The 13130-nt window shown below is 42.8% G+C and overlaps 1 pseudogene; it reads right to left on the bottom strand.

The window, feature by feature from the left end:
• LOC110255241 overlaps positions 1 to 12849 on the bottom strand; it is a 47514-nt pseudogene extending 34665 nt beyond the window's left edge.

Genomic DNA, 13130 nt, shown 5'->3' with positions numbered 1-13130 from the left:
TTCCTGTCATTTTTCATGCTATATCCAGAATTATACTTCAAAACTAGAAATGTAATCGTACTGTTTTTCTGCTTACAACCACTTGATGGCTTCCCATCGCCTTTGTTAATAGAGCCTTCAAGTCCTTGCTTGTCTTCTTGGCTGCTTTATCCTGAGTCTCTTTCATCTCCTTTCCAGTCCATGTGTTTTCATCATTTCCAGAAATGGCTCATTTTCCCCTCTCTGCTCAGGTTTTGTGGCTCTGTGCTCCCAAGTAACTGTCTACCCCACATCTCACCTCACTCTATGTCGCTTAAATCACTTCAGTTTGTCCCTCTTTGCTTGTTAGGTCAGCTTTTTTTCCCAGTGATTTTTTATTTTAATTTTTAAAATTATAGTTGATTTACAATGTTCTATCAATTCCTGCTGTACAGCAAAATGACCTAGTCGTATATATACACACAATTCTTTTTCTCACATTACCCTCTATCATGTTCCATCGCAAGTGACTAGATATAGTTCCCGGTGCTATACAGCAGGATCTCATTGCTTATCCATTCAAGTGCAATAGTTTGCATCTACTAACCCCAAACTCCCAGTCCATCCCACTCTTCCCCTTCCTCCTCTACAACCACAAGTCTGTTCTCTATGTCCATGAGTTTGTTTCTTTTCTGTAGATAGGTTCATTTGTGTCTTATATTAGATTCCAGATGTAAGTGATATCATATGGTATTTGTCTCTCTTTTTCTGACTCACTTCACTTAATATGACAGTCTCTGATTCCATCCATGTTGCTGCAAATGGCATTAGTTTGTCTTTTTTACGGTTGAATAATATTCCATTGCTTATCTGTACCACATCTTCTTAATCCATTCATCTGTCAGTGTCATTTAGGTTGCTTCCATGTCTTGGCTATTGTGAATAGTGCTGCAATGAACATAGGGGTGCATGTATCTTTTTCAATGAATGTTTTGTTGGGACAGATGCCCAGGAGTGGGATTGCTGGATCATATGTTAGTTCTATATTTAGTTTTCTGAGGTACCTCCATACTGTTTTCCATAGTGGCTGCACCAATTTACATTCCCATCAACAGTGTAGGAAGGTTCTCTTTTCTCCATATTCTCTCCAGTGTTTGTTATTTGTAGACAGGTCAGCTTCTTAAATGTATTTTTCAAAGCACTGAACACAGGTTATAATGATACTTGGGTGATTAGACAAACCACCTGCATTATTTAGGACAGGATAGAATATTATGCAGTAGCAAATAACCTCAAATCTCAGTGACTGAACGCAACAAAAATATATTTCTCCTTCATGCTACTTTTCCAGCACAAATTGGCAGGGAGAGCTCTGTGGACCATTGCCACTCAAGAACCAAGGCTGATGAAGAATCCATCAATAAATGTTCCATAATCACCTTGTCAGAGAGAAAAGAATATGGGGACAGGAGCCATGACTTATCATTTTAACCCAGAAGCAATACCTGTCCCCTCTCTACATAGCTTGTTGGCCAAGGCAAGTCAAACATCCTACCATGTATTTGGAAAGAGGAAAGGTGGAAATGTTTGTTGAATAGCACTGGTGACTGCCGCAGCAGCCTCACAGGGAGGCTTCTATGAGTCAGTGTGTTACCCCCACCCCAACCTGCAGCCCACCCCCTCCCACCCACTCTGCCACTGAACTCTGGGCAACCTGTCTAGACTAAATTCTGTCAGAGCGGGGGCTGTGCTGTCTTGGCCATTTTTGTATTCCACTGCAGAGCATCTGACCATGTAATCTCAGCTGTTAGTAAACAGTGACTGAGCAAGCAAATTAATGAGAGCAGTTATTGACTGGTTATTGTGTTAACAGGCGCAGCGGGTTAAGGATCCAGCGTTGCAGCAGCTGTGGCTGAAATTCAATCCTTGGCCTGGGAACTTCTGTATGTCCCAGGGGTGGCCAAAAAAACAAAAAAAGAAATTCTTACCATGTGCCTCAAGGCATGTTTTATCATTTTGTATGTGTACAAGCTGAGGTAATTTTTGAAAAGAACATCCCCAGAGGTCAATAATCAGTGTATCCTCTTCATTTGGAGCGAAGAAGCAATGGTCCAGTGTCTTGTCCTCTTGAACTGTTTCCACTGTGTGTTTTGAATCAGACCTTTTGTAAGGAGAGGATCTTATCCAGAATCCCTGCCGCCTTTGTTTTCTGCTTTATTTTGTGGATTCTTTACTTGCATGTTCTAAAGATACTTTCAGGGTATTTATTGCTCTTTGCAATTTGATTGAAAACATTCTTTCCCAAACATAATTGTGCCTTTTTCTGAAAGTGATAAGATTTGAACCAATCTCTTTTTTAGACGATTGGTTTCCCTTGGAATTGGAAACATTATTCAGATTCTGAAACAAACAAGTTAAAATGAATATTTCTTTCTGTGACCAGGCTTTGGAGGAAGGAGAAGAGAGAAATACAATTTTCTGAACTCTCTCTCTCTCTTTTTTTTTTTTTCCAGTCTTTTTAGGGCCACACCCACAGCATATGGAGGTTCCCAGGCTAGGGGTCAAGTTGGAGCTATAGCCACTGGCCTACGCCACAGCCACAGCAATGCCAGATCCACGCTGCATCTGTGACCTACACCACAGCTCACGGCCATGCTGGATCCTTAACCCACTGAGCGAGGCCAACCTGCACATGGCTAATAGATTCATTTCCGCTGAGTCATGGTGGGAGCTCCCAGTTTTCTGAAATCTTAATGAACCATATTTATTGTTGTTATTGAACGGATGTGCCTTTGACATTTTTGAGTTGAAACTGTCAAGGAGAAAACTAGGCAAATGGCCAGAGGGAGCAAGATGGTGCAGCTCTAAACCCTTTGCCAGCCTGTGTTGTCCTAGCCCAGAGCTTGAATAAGGTGAGCATGCTGGAGCCCTGTAACCTGATATTTCTTCATAAAATACTTTTGTATTCATTGGGCTTCAAGAGAGGAAGTCTAATGCTTGGGTAACCTGCTGCCCTGTGGTATGTGGACTGGCCAGTTTGCCTGCCCTCTTAGATGAACTGAAAGACAAAAGTCCTGATGGCTGTTCCATCTCATTTCCTTTTCTTTTTTTGTGTCTTTTTCTAGGCCCGCACCTGTGGCATATGCAGGTTCCCAGGCTAGGGGTCAAATCAGAGCTATAGCCGCCTGCCTTCGCCACAGCCACAGCAATGCAAGATCTGAGCCACATCTGCGACCTACACCACAGCTCACAGCAACACCGGATCCTTAACCCACTGAGCGAGGCCAGGGATCGAACCGCAACCTCATGGTTCCTAGTTGGATTCATTAACCACTGAGCCATGACAGGAACTCCTGTTCCATCTCATTTCATCACTGAATTCCAACAATCCATCTACAGCCTTGCTATTAGGTGGTTACTGCACCTTAGTCAAGCTTAACACAGCAGAAAACAGTCTAATTAAAACAAAGAGGTTTAATGCCTTATTCTTACATTTGTCTGGTCTAAAAAGACCATAATGAAGGAATTGTAAAATAGACTCTTTGGAAATAAGTTGGTCTCCTAAACTGAACTAAGGCTGAGCAATTCAGCACAGTAAGAAAATCTAGCTGATTTGTCATTCTAAATGTCTCATTTGTTCTCAGGGTGAAAGTTTTGGTTGAGAGTCTTCAACTTGAGACTATCCTGAGAATTCTGCTCATGATTTTATGGGCTATTAGTGTTGCAAGATACATGCAGCCTGTCAGTAGGGGATAAAATTCTTTTAGTTTCCAGAATTTATCTGCTTTTTAGGGGTATTTGATTAGACCAATAATAAGCTCATATCCCCTTGGGTTATAATGATCTGCTTTCTTGTTTGCCTTTTTTTTGGGGGGGGGTATAATTCAGAGATCTTTGAGAGCAAGAATTAGATTGTATGCATTTTCTTTTTCTTTTCTTTTCTTTTTTTTTCAGGGCTGCACTGCGACATGTGGAGGTTCCCAGGCTTGGGGTCGAATCGGAGCTATAGCTGCCAACCTCAGCCATAGCCACAGCCTGTGTTTTCCAATTAACTTTATATTTCAACCTGAAATGCTTTATTGCAGCTTGGAATTTATTCCTAGGTAACAGTGATGATATGAATTTGGGGATTAACCTAGCTAGAGATGCTGGGTTTAGCTGAAAGCAGCTTTTTCCTTGGCGCATCTGCCATAGCCTTTTCCACACACTGTGTGATGGGCCTTGGGGCATTGTCACTTTGACTCTTGGGCCTCATTCAGATGTGATGGGGTGTTTCAGCCTTCAGTGTCTTCATTTTCATGGTATTTGTAACTCCTTCCCTCTTTGATTATTCCTAATCCACTGTGGGTGCTTGCAATATTGTGATTTTTCCTATAAACACCAATATAAATACATATTTTACATGTCTTTGGTCTTTATTCACAGTTCCTGTCTCACGCGTCCCCAAACCTTGGAATTTCCTGAGCAATAAGAGCAATGGGATACTATTTGGCCTCTTGTCCCAATTCCTGAAAATGATTTAGGGAAGGTGACTTTTGCATCCTACCCATGGGTGGGAGCTGGATGCTAGGAGAACCAGCCATGTTATTAGGGGGTTGAAACTTTGAGCATCACCTCTCGATTTGGGGGAGGGGTGAGGAGCTGGAGATTGAATCAGTTGCCAGTGGCCAATAATTTTCGTCAATTGTGAATATGTGATAAAGTCTCCCTGTGAACCCCAAAGAATAACTTTTTGTCCTCCCCCCACCCCTTTCCACATTGGGGAACTAAAATGTTTCTGTGCTGTTAAGTCCAAGCTTGTACTGCTCACCACGTGGCAGGCTGGTAAATCGAGAGTTGAGTCGTTGGGGCGAAGAATAGAGACTTTATTCAGAAAGCCAACAGACTGAGAAAATGATGGGCTTATGTCTCAAAGAACCGTCTTCTCTGAGTGAGAGTTTAGGCTTCTTTTATCGTGAAGGGGGAGGGGTAAAGTCCTGGTTCTGGTCAAACTTTAGAGATACGTTAATTTCTTCCTTCCTGCAGCCACTCACAGGTAGGTCTGGTCAGGAGGTTTCCTGTGAGCTAAACAAAGGTATTTTAGCTTAACACTCATTGCATGGGAGACAGGGTTCCCAGTTTAAGATTATAGGCAACATCCCTTTAGTGATTAACTTGTTCTTCCCTATTATATGTGCCACCATGTCAGGCTCCATGCTCCACAAAGACAGAAGTTCCTTTGGGATCTTGCCTGAAGTATCTCTTCATTTGGACGTTGCTTTGTATTTTTTAAATATCCTTTTATAATAAATCAGTAATCTAATGAGCAAACAGGGTTTCCTGAGTTCTGTGAGCTGTTGTAGCAAATTAAATGAGCCATAAGGGGTGGGGGGCGGGTTGTGGGAACCTCTGATTTATAGCCAGTTTGTCAGAAGTACAGGTAACAACCTGGACCTGTAATCGGCGTCCTATGTTGGAGGGAGTTGTTGGAAGCTTTAGTGTGCAGCCAGTCAAAGCACAGGTAGCAGTCTGGGCTTGCAACTACTGTCTGAAGTCAAGGATGCTCTTGTGGGACTGAGCCCTTTACTTGTGGAATCTGATTCTAGCTCCAGGTAGATAGTGTCAAGGTTGAGTTGGACTGTCCAACTCTCTGCTGGCATCTGAGGATTGCTGTTGGTATGGGGAAGCCTCCACACACATGATGGAACTGGGTCTGGGGACCCCTTTTAGTGCTGAATATGTGCTTGATGAATGAACAAGTTGAGAGTGTGTGTGAATGCCTCAACCACCTCTTGTGCTGGTTTTTCAAATTTCTTATCACAACAGTTTCCCCTTTAGGATTTAAGCATTATTTGTGCTTGGGCTGTGGGATGGAAATCCTGTGTAATCAGATTGTTATGATCATTATACAACTACAGATGTGATAAATTCATTTGAGTAATAAAAACAAATGAAAAAAAAAGAAAATACAGGACACCTCCATCACCCCCCCCCCAAAAAAAGCATTATTTATGAAGACCTAAATGAAAATCCCTACCCAACAGAGAGACATCATTGTCTTTTGTGTTAGCGGAGTACAGATCTTATAAAGACTGATATGCCTTGGAACAGAAACAGTTTGATGGGAGAAAGGAGGGTGGGGGATTACGGAGGCCCAAATGAGGGGTCCTTTTCAGGGTACCAAGCTAGGATGGGCTGCTGGTGTGGTCTCTGGGTGACTAGGGACCAATCAGTAGGAGGATCCTGAGCCCTGGGGAAGTATGCGTACGTATTACTGCAAGAAGGAGGGTTAAAGACAGAGAGGGGTGCCTAAGACCAACCACTGGCTGTGAGGTTTTGTGTCGGAGACCTGTTTATCCTGCCCACAGCAAAGCTTATGTCTAATGGGATCTTGAGTGTGGTGAAAAAGAACTCACTAAATGCAGGGTCACTTGGTGGCCTGTGAGAATCCCAAAGCCTAACTTACTCTCCATCTCAAGAATGCTTGTAAAGCAAGACCAAAGTCAGTTTGGACATAGTGAACCAAAGAAGCAAACCAAAAATAAACAGAAAATACCCCCAATAGCTAAAATGCTAGCTTACTGGGCACTCATAAACTAAAAGTTTGCTTTGCTGAATGCAGAGAGCAGATCTGATAAACAAAAAGATAATCAACAGTAAGTAAGAGCTTGCACATAGCACCTCATCATTCATAAAGCACCATCAGTATTCCAATAAACAGGTAATTCGGTTGTTATCGCCCACGTACAGATAGGGACACTGAGGTTTGGAGGTTACTTGACTGTGCATGTTTATGCGGCTGGTAAGTGGTGGAGTTTAAGACCAGACCCCCAGCCCCTCCTGATTTGAGATCCACATGTTCTTCTGGGCCAGCCTCCCTCACGTATTTCCCAGAAGAGCAGCTCCAGCTGAATTGCCCAGGTCCTTCTCTTGCCTTGCCCTCTTGACCTGAATACCCTAAGATTGCTTCTCCATTCAGTTTTGACCTCAGCAAAGGTGTTGAAATAAAGATGGTGAAAATTTGGGCTGATAGAGATTGGGTATATTATGGCTTCTCTTTCTCGAGTCTGGTATTTATGAAGGTTTTCCTGGCTGCAGCTGAGGTTATGATATTTACGCAGTGTTCAGTGGGGCAGAAGCAGATTATAGAGCTTGATATTTACCCAGTGTATACAGCTGAGAGATATTTATTCAGCCTGTAGAAATTTGGAGCCCTATTGATATCTTGACTGTATTGCACTCCTTGGAAAGAGAAGTTGCCCGTGGAAGTGTACGATGCCCTTAGGGTGAAACGTGACTGTTTTCAGCAGGTACTCTAGGGTACTCTATAGATCATATGCGGGAGGGGAGCCCACACCACTGCCTCAGTATAGGGTCAGCTCTGCTTACTTCAAATAATTATTATTATCATTAATTATTAATAATGGGTGCCACTTATTGCATGCCATCTTTGCCAGGCACAGTGCTCCACATAGTATATAAATTATCTTTATTCTGAAAACCATCATATAATATACGTATCATGGTCTCCATTTTATCAGTAATGGGATTGGAGAGGCTAACTTATACAGGTTCTAAAATTAAGTTAGTTTAAACTTGGTCAGTTGCACTCGTATCTGAAAAGTTAGTCATGGATGATTCTATAAAAAGTTAAAAATGTACTGAATTTTATTAATTCTTGTACACTGTGGCTGATAAATTAAAGACCTTTCTTAGTGAATGTGCCTAATTGTGGGACCTCTCTGAGCATGTTATTATTCCTCAGGCCTTCTGCTCTGGGGGTGATAGGTGTGTGTCTAGCTATATCTGGAGTCTTTTCTTTGGTGACGAGCAAGCAGGACAGTCCTTTGCAGCTCTGACCTTACATGGGTCCCCTTGAAAACCCCCTCCTCCATTTTGATTGGTTGAACTTTTCATTTTCGATATTATTCCCAGATCAGTGAGTTGAAAGGGTTCATTCTTCTGCTAAAGGTAGATTTAGGCTCAAAGAATTTATTTACCTTAGAGAATGCCTTTCAGATAGGCATACTCACTCTATTTTATTTTTATCTTTTTAGGGCTGCACCTGTCACCTATGGAAGTTCCTAGGCTAGGGGTCAAATTGGAGCTGTAGCTGCTGGCCTACACCACAGCCACAGCAACATGGGATCCCAGCCGTATCTGTGACTTACACCACAGCTCAAGGCAATGCCAGATCCTTAACCCTCTGGGCAAGGCCAGGGATTGAACCTGCATCCTCATGGATACTAGTTGGATTCATTAGCACTGAACCACAATGGGAACTCCCATACTGGCTCTTTAAATTGGGTGTCTTAGAGTTTTCTGCAGTAACTGCTATCCTGATCTCCTATGTGAATAATTTCTCTTAGGAAGTGACTTGAGTCTTTGGGAACATCTGGTGAACTACAGCGTCAGCACAGCTGGGCTTAGGAAAAGTGGTGTTGGCAAGGCAGCTGTAGTGGAGGACATGACCTGAAGTTAGAAGACAAGGCTAGAGCTCCAGCTTTACCAGGAAACCAGCAGTATGACTTTGGCAAATTCACCTTTCTTATTAGGACATCAATTTCCATAATTTGAATTTGCATATGTAACCCAAGTTCCAGCTGCTTGAATGCCAGACCGTAAATCCTCTAGTACTCTGGAATGACACTTAAAACATGCCTATGTAAAGTGTCTAGATTTTGCAATACATAAAATGTGAGCATATTGTCGCCAGTATTTTTATTTGAGTAATTTGTGTTTTTTTTGTGTTTTTTTTGGTGGAGCTTAGGTTTCTCCTAATGGCAGGTTGCAGTGAAGCCTGCTTATCTCTTGTCCCTCTTAAAATTTTTTTTCTCAAAACTGACACCAATCACTTGTGCGCAGTAGACCCATTTCATGAATGTTTTGGGGGCACTATAGAGGGTGTGTGGGGTCGTTACATCTCAACACAGAAAAGTAGACAGCCTAAAATGGAATGTGAGACATCGTTATGTTCAAGTTCCCACTGGCTCAGGCTACTGCTTTCTTCCAGCACTGTTTTCCATTAGCTCACATCAGAGTAGCCCAAATCTGTTCACCCCTTCTTAGAGGGGAGTACTAAAAATTTATGTCAATTTATTAAAAAGGCCAATTTAACTCTTCTCTGTTTAAACCTCTCTCTTTTGGGATCTGCCCAAGGTGAAGGTGATGAGGCTTCCCTTCAGACCCAGGCAAGTTCATTAAAGTTTTTCCCATAGTCTCGTGTGTGGAGGAAGTTTTTTTTTTTTTTTTTTTTTGGTTGGTGTGTTTTCATAGCTATTGATTTACTTTATGGGTATATTCACCTTGGTTTCCCTACAGCCTATGTTTTAGGCAGAGTGGTTGTTCTAAACAGAAGTTAGATGGTATGTTCTTTTGTCTCCTTAAAACTTTTTATAGTTGAGAGTAAAATTCAAAGTTCCTAATGTTGGAGGAGTTCCCATCGTGGCGCAGTGGTTACCGAATCTGACTAGGAACCATGAAGTTGCAGGTTCGATCCCTGGCCTTGCTCAGTGGGTTAAGGATCCAGCGTTTGCCGTGAGCTGGGTGTAGATCACAGATGCGGCTCGGATCCCACATTGCTGTGGCTGTGGTGTAGGCCGGTGGCTACAGCTCCAATTAGACCCCTAGCCTTGGAGCCTCCATGTGCCGTGGGAGCGGCCCTAGAAAAGGCAAAAAGACAAAAAAACAAAAAGACAAAAAAAAAAAAAAAAAAAATCCTAATATGGCCTTCAGGGCGGGAAGTGCAGCTGCCCCGGGATCCCTCTTTGACCTCTGACTGGCCATGACCTTCCCTCACTGTGCTCTAGCCACAGTGGCTTCTAGGGACCAGCCCAGCTCCTTACACCTCAGGGCCTCTGCAGTTCCCTGAGAGCCAGGCCTCAGCTTCCCCCTGCTTTTCTCTGGGCTCTGGTTAAATGACTCAGACTCGGAGCCTTCTGTGACTGCTCTGTAAAATTGTACCCCTCCACTGTTCCTCTACCCTAACATGCTATTATTAAATCATTTGTATAATTATATGTTTATTTTTTGTTTCCTTGTACTAGAATGAGAGCTCTAAGAGTAGAGTGTTTTTTTGTTTTTTTTTTTTTTTTTTTTTTTTTGTTTTCCTCCTGGCTTTGTGCTCTTTCTATATCTTCCGTAATAGTGCCTTGTGGTTGGTAAGCCCTTGGTACATACTTATTGAATGAATGAATGACTGTATTTACAACATATATTTCTCAAGCACCTACACATGCCAGAGCCTGTGATAGCTGTCTCTGTAAATTATATTGTGAGCATTAGTTATGCAAAGATCCTACCTTAAATTCAGTGTTCTCAAATGGAAAGCATTATTACTTCAAATTCCCCAGCTTCTCTTTCTTTTTCTCCTGACTTCTAGGTTCCCAAGAGGCTCATTGCTCTACATCAGGAATTGGTAAACTTTTTCTGTAAAGGGCCAGATGGTAAATATTTTAGGTTTTGTGGGCCATACTGTCTCTGTCTCAGCTACTTCACTTGGCTCTCGCAGCACGAAGCAGCCATAAGCAAGGGGTAAGGAATGAATGTGCCTATGTTACAACAGACGTTTGGCCCACAGTTCACTAACCCCTGCTGGGCTCTTTTACAAAGCAAAATTCATGAGAGCACAGAGTGATACCTTTCTTACAGTAATTGACATTTTAGGGGATCCTGAGGGAGAAGGCTTCATTTAACACAGACCAGTGACCAGTTCTGGAATTTGAGGAATCAGCAAATTGTCAGAGGGAAGATCACTGTGGGAAAAGGAACTTTCCTAGTCAACTTTCAACTGTATTTATTATGCTCAAGTAAGGCCCTAGTCCTTGATAATAGTCAATCTAAGGGGAGTTAAGACAGAAAACAAATGGGACAGTAATCAAATCATTTTAACTTACACTAAGGTCAAAGCAGTGTGAAAAGTAAGTGTTCTTTTGTCATCAGATTTTAATGTATTTGCTATTGATGAGCTGTGCCATCTGGCAGTTATAGGGCTTCATTTGCCAGCATTGTTATATATCTTGTAGGAGGTATATTTCTAAAGATAAGGCTGGATGACCATTTTAGTGCTGAGAAGTTGTATCTCAGGTTCAAGTTCCAAACTGTCTTAGGGTTTATTTTTTCATGGCTTTTCTTTTCTTTTCTTGCTACCAAAAGTTGTCTTTGGTGAATATGCTTGATGACATTGCTGAATTTCTGGATCTGGAGACCTGCTCAGACCTTTGTAGCCATAGGAGAAATTGTGTTCATTTAATTGTTAGGTTATGGGCAAGTCAGTGTGTTCCATTTGTTCACTGTCTTATGCCAACTCTGTTATTTTGAAACATACTGGCAGGCCCAGAACAAATTTTTGGCTACTCATGTATGTGTATATGTGTAGAGTTTCTTTTACAAAAAATAAGGGGAAAAAGAGATGATGAGTCAAAGTATTTCACAAAACTGGGTTTCCACATATAGATTACAGAAAAATGTGCCTCATTAGTAAGATGCTATTGTATTTTGGTAACCACAATTAAAAACATATTTAGGAAACATTCCATTGCTTTTTCAGGATTCCAAGTTCAGTCTGGACTGTTTTTTTTTTTTTTTAAATTTTAGTGTTTATTCTTCTTGAGTGATAATCAGCTTTTAAGATGATGTTTCCTGATAGAATGTTGAATGGTGATGTCATGCCATGGTATAGGTTTGGTTTCTTTGGTTTGATACAGAATGGATTTTCTTATCACAAGTTGAAATGAAAACACATTTAAAGCCCACATCTAGGAGTTCCTTTCATGGTTCAGTGGTTAACGAATCCGACTAGGAACCATGAGGTTGCAGGTTTGATCCCTGGCCTTGCTCAGTGGGTTAAGGATCTGGCGTTGCCCTGAGCTGTGGTGTAGGTCACAGACGTGACTCAGATCCTGCATTGCTGTGGCTCTGGTGTAGGTGGCGGCTACAGCTCCAGTTAGACCCCTAGCCTGGGAACCTCCATATGCCGCGGGAGCGGCCCTAGAAAACCAAAAAAAAAAAAAAAAAAAAAAAAAAAAAAAAGCCCACATCTAACAAGAAGCAGAGAGACTGGGAAGACTGTGCAAGGGCAGGTGACCAGGATGGCAGAGTAGGAAGAACCTGGGCTCATCTCCTCCTACCTACACACCATGTTACAACCTTTTCCAGAAAAGCATGATTTAAGACTAGCAGAAAAGATTTTCCATGCTAAAGACAGAAAGAAGGGGAGTTCCCACTGTGGGGCAGCAGAAATGAATCCGACTAGTATCCATGAGGATGTAGGTTTGATCCCTGGCCTCACTCAGTGGGCTGGGGATCCGGTGTTGTCGTGAGCTGTGGTATAGGTCGCAGATATGGCTCAGATCCCATGTTGCCATGGCTGTGGTGTAGGCCAGCAGCTGTAGCTCCGATTTGACTCCTAGCCTGGGAACTTCCATGTGCCACAGGTTTGGCCCTAAAAAGCAAAAATAGATAAATAAGTAAATAAAGATAGAAAGAAGGAACCACAGTGAGATAGGTAAGGGGGACAGTGATGCAGTATCATGGGGTGGGTGACCTAAAAATGGGAGGGTAATCACAATAGCAGAGGTTTTCCTTCCCCAAGGAGTGAGGAGGGGTCTGAGCCCCACATTAGGTACCCCAAGCTGGGGGTCCTTCTCTGGGAAGATGAGCCCCCAGAATATCTGGCTTTGAAGGCCAGTAGCAGAGCCAGGTGGCTGTATGAAACAGAGATTTTGCTTTTAAAAGGCACACATAAAAATCTCACGTGCTCTGAGACCTAGGTCAGAGCAGAAATTTGAAAGGATCCTGGGTCAGACTGACTTGCTGCTCTTGGAGAACATCCCAGAGAGGCAGGAGGCAGTTGGATTCTCCTTGGGAATATAGATGCTGGCAGGAACCATTTTTGGGAGCTCGTTCTACCATGACGACGCTGGTGCTGAGAGACTCCACTTTGGAGTCTTCCCTCTAGTCTGTTAGTACCTGGGGCTTACGTGCCCAATGGCTGGCTGGAATTACCCTTTCCCTCACCCCTCCCTGTGCTCTACAAAGGCTGCACAGCCAACAGCCCTGGGACCCTCTCTGCCAGTGGGCTGGCACCAGCCTTGGCCCCATCCCCTGCCTCCTGGGCATGCAGTCAACTTGCTGGGACTTGGTCCCATCGACCAGCAGGCCTGCACCAGCTCCAGACTCCCTAAGCTGCACAG

This window comes from Sus scrofa, chromosome 6, assembly GCF_000003025.6.
Source record: "Sus scrofa isolate TJ Tabasco breed Duroc chromosome 6, Sscrofa11.1, whole genome shotgun sequence".
NCBI classification, from domain to species: domain Eukaryota; kingdom Metazoa; phylum Chordata; class Mammalia; order Artiodactyla; family Suidae; genus Sus; species Sus scrofa.
This window is presented reverse-complemented; position numbering and strand designations above follow the sequence as displayed.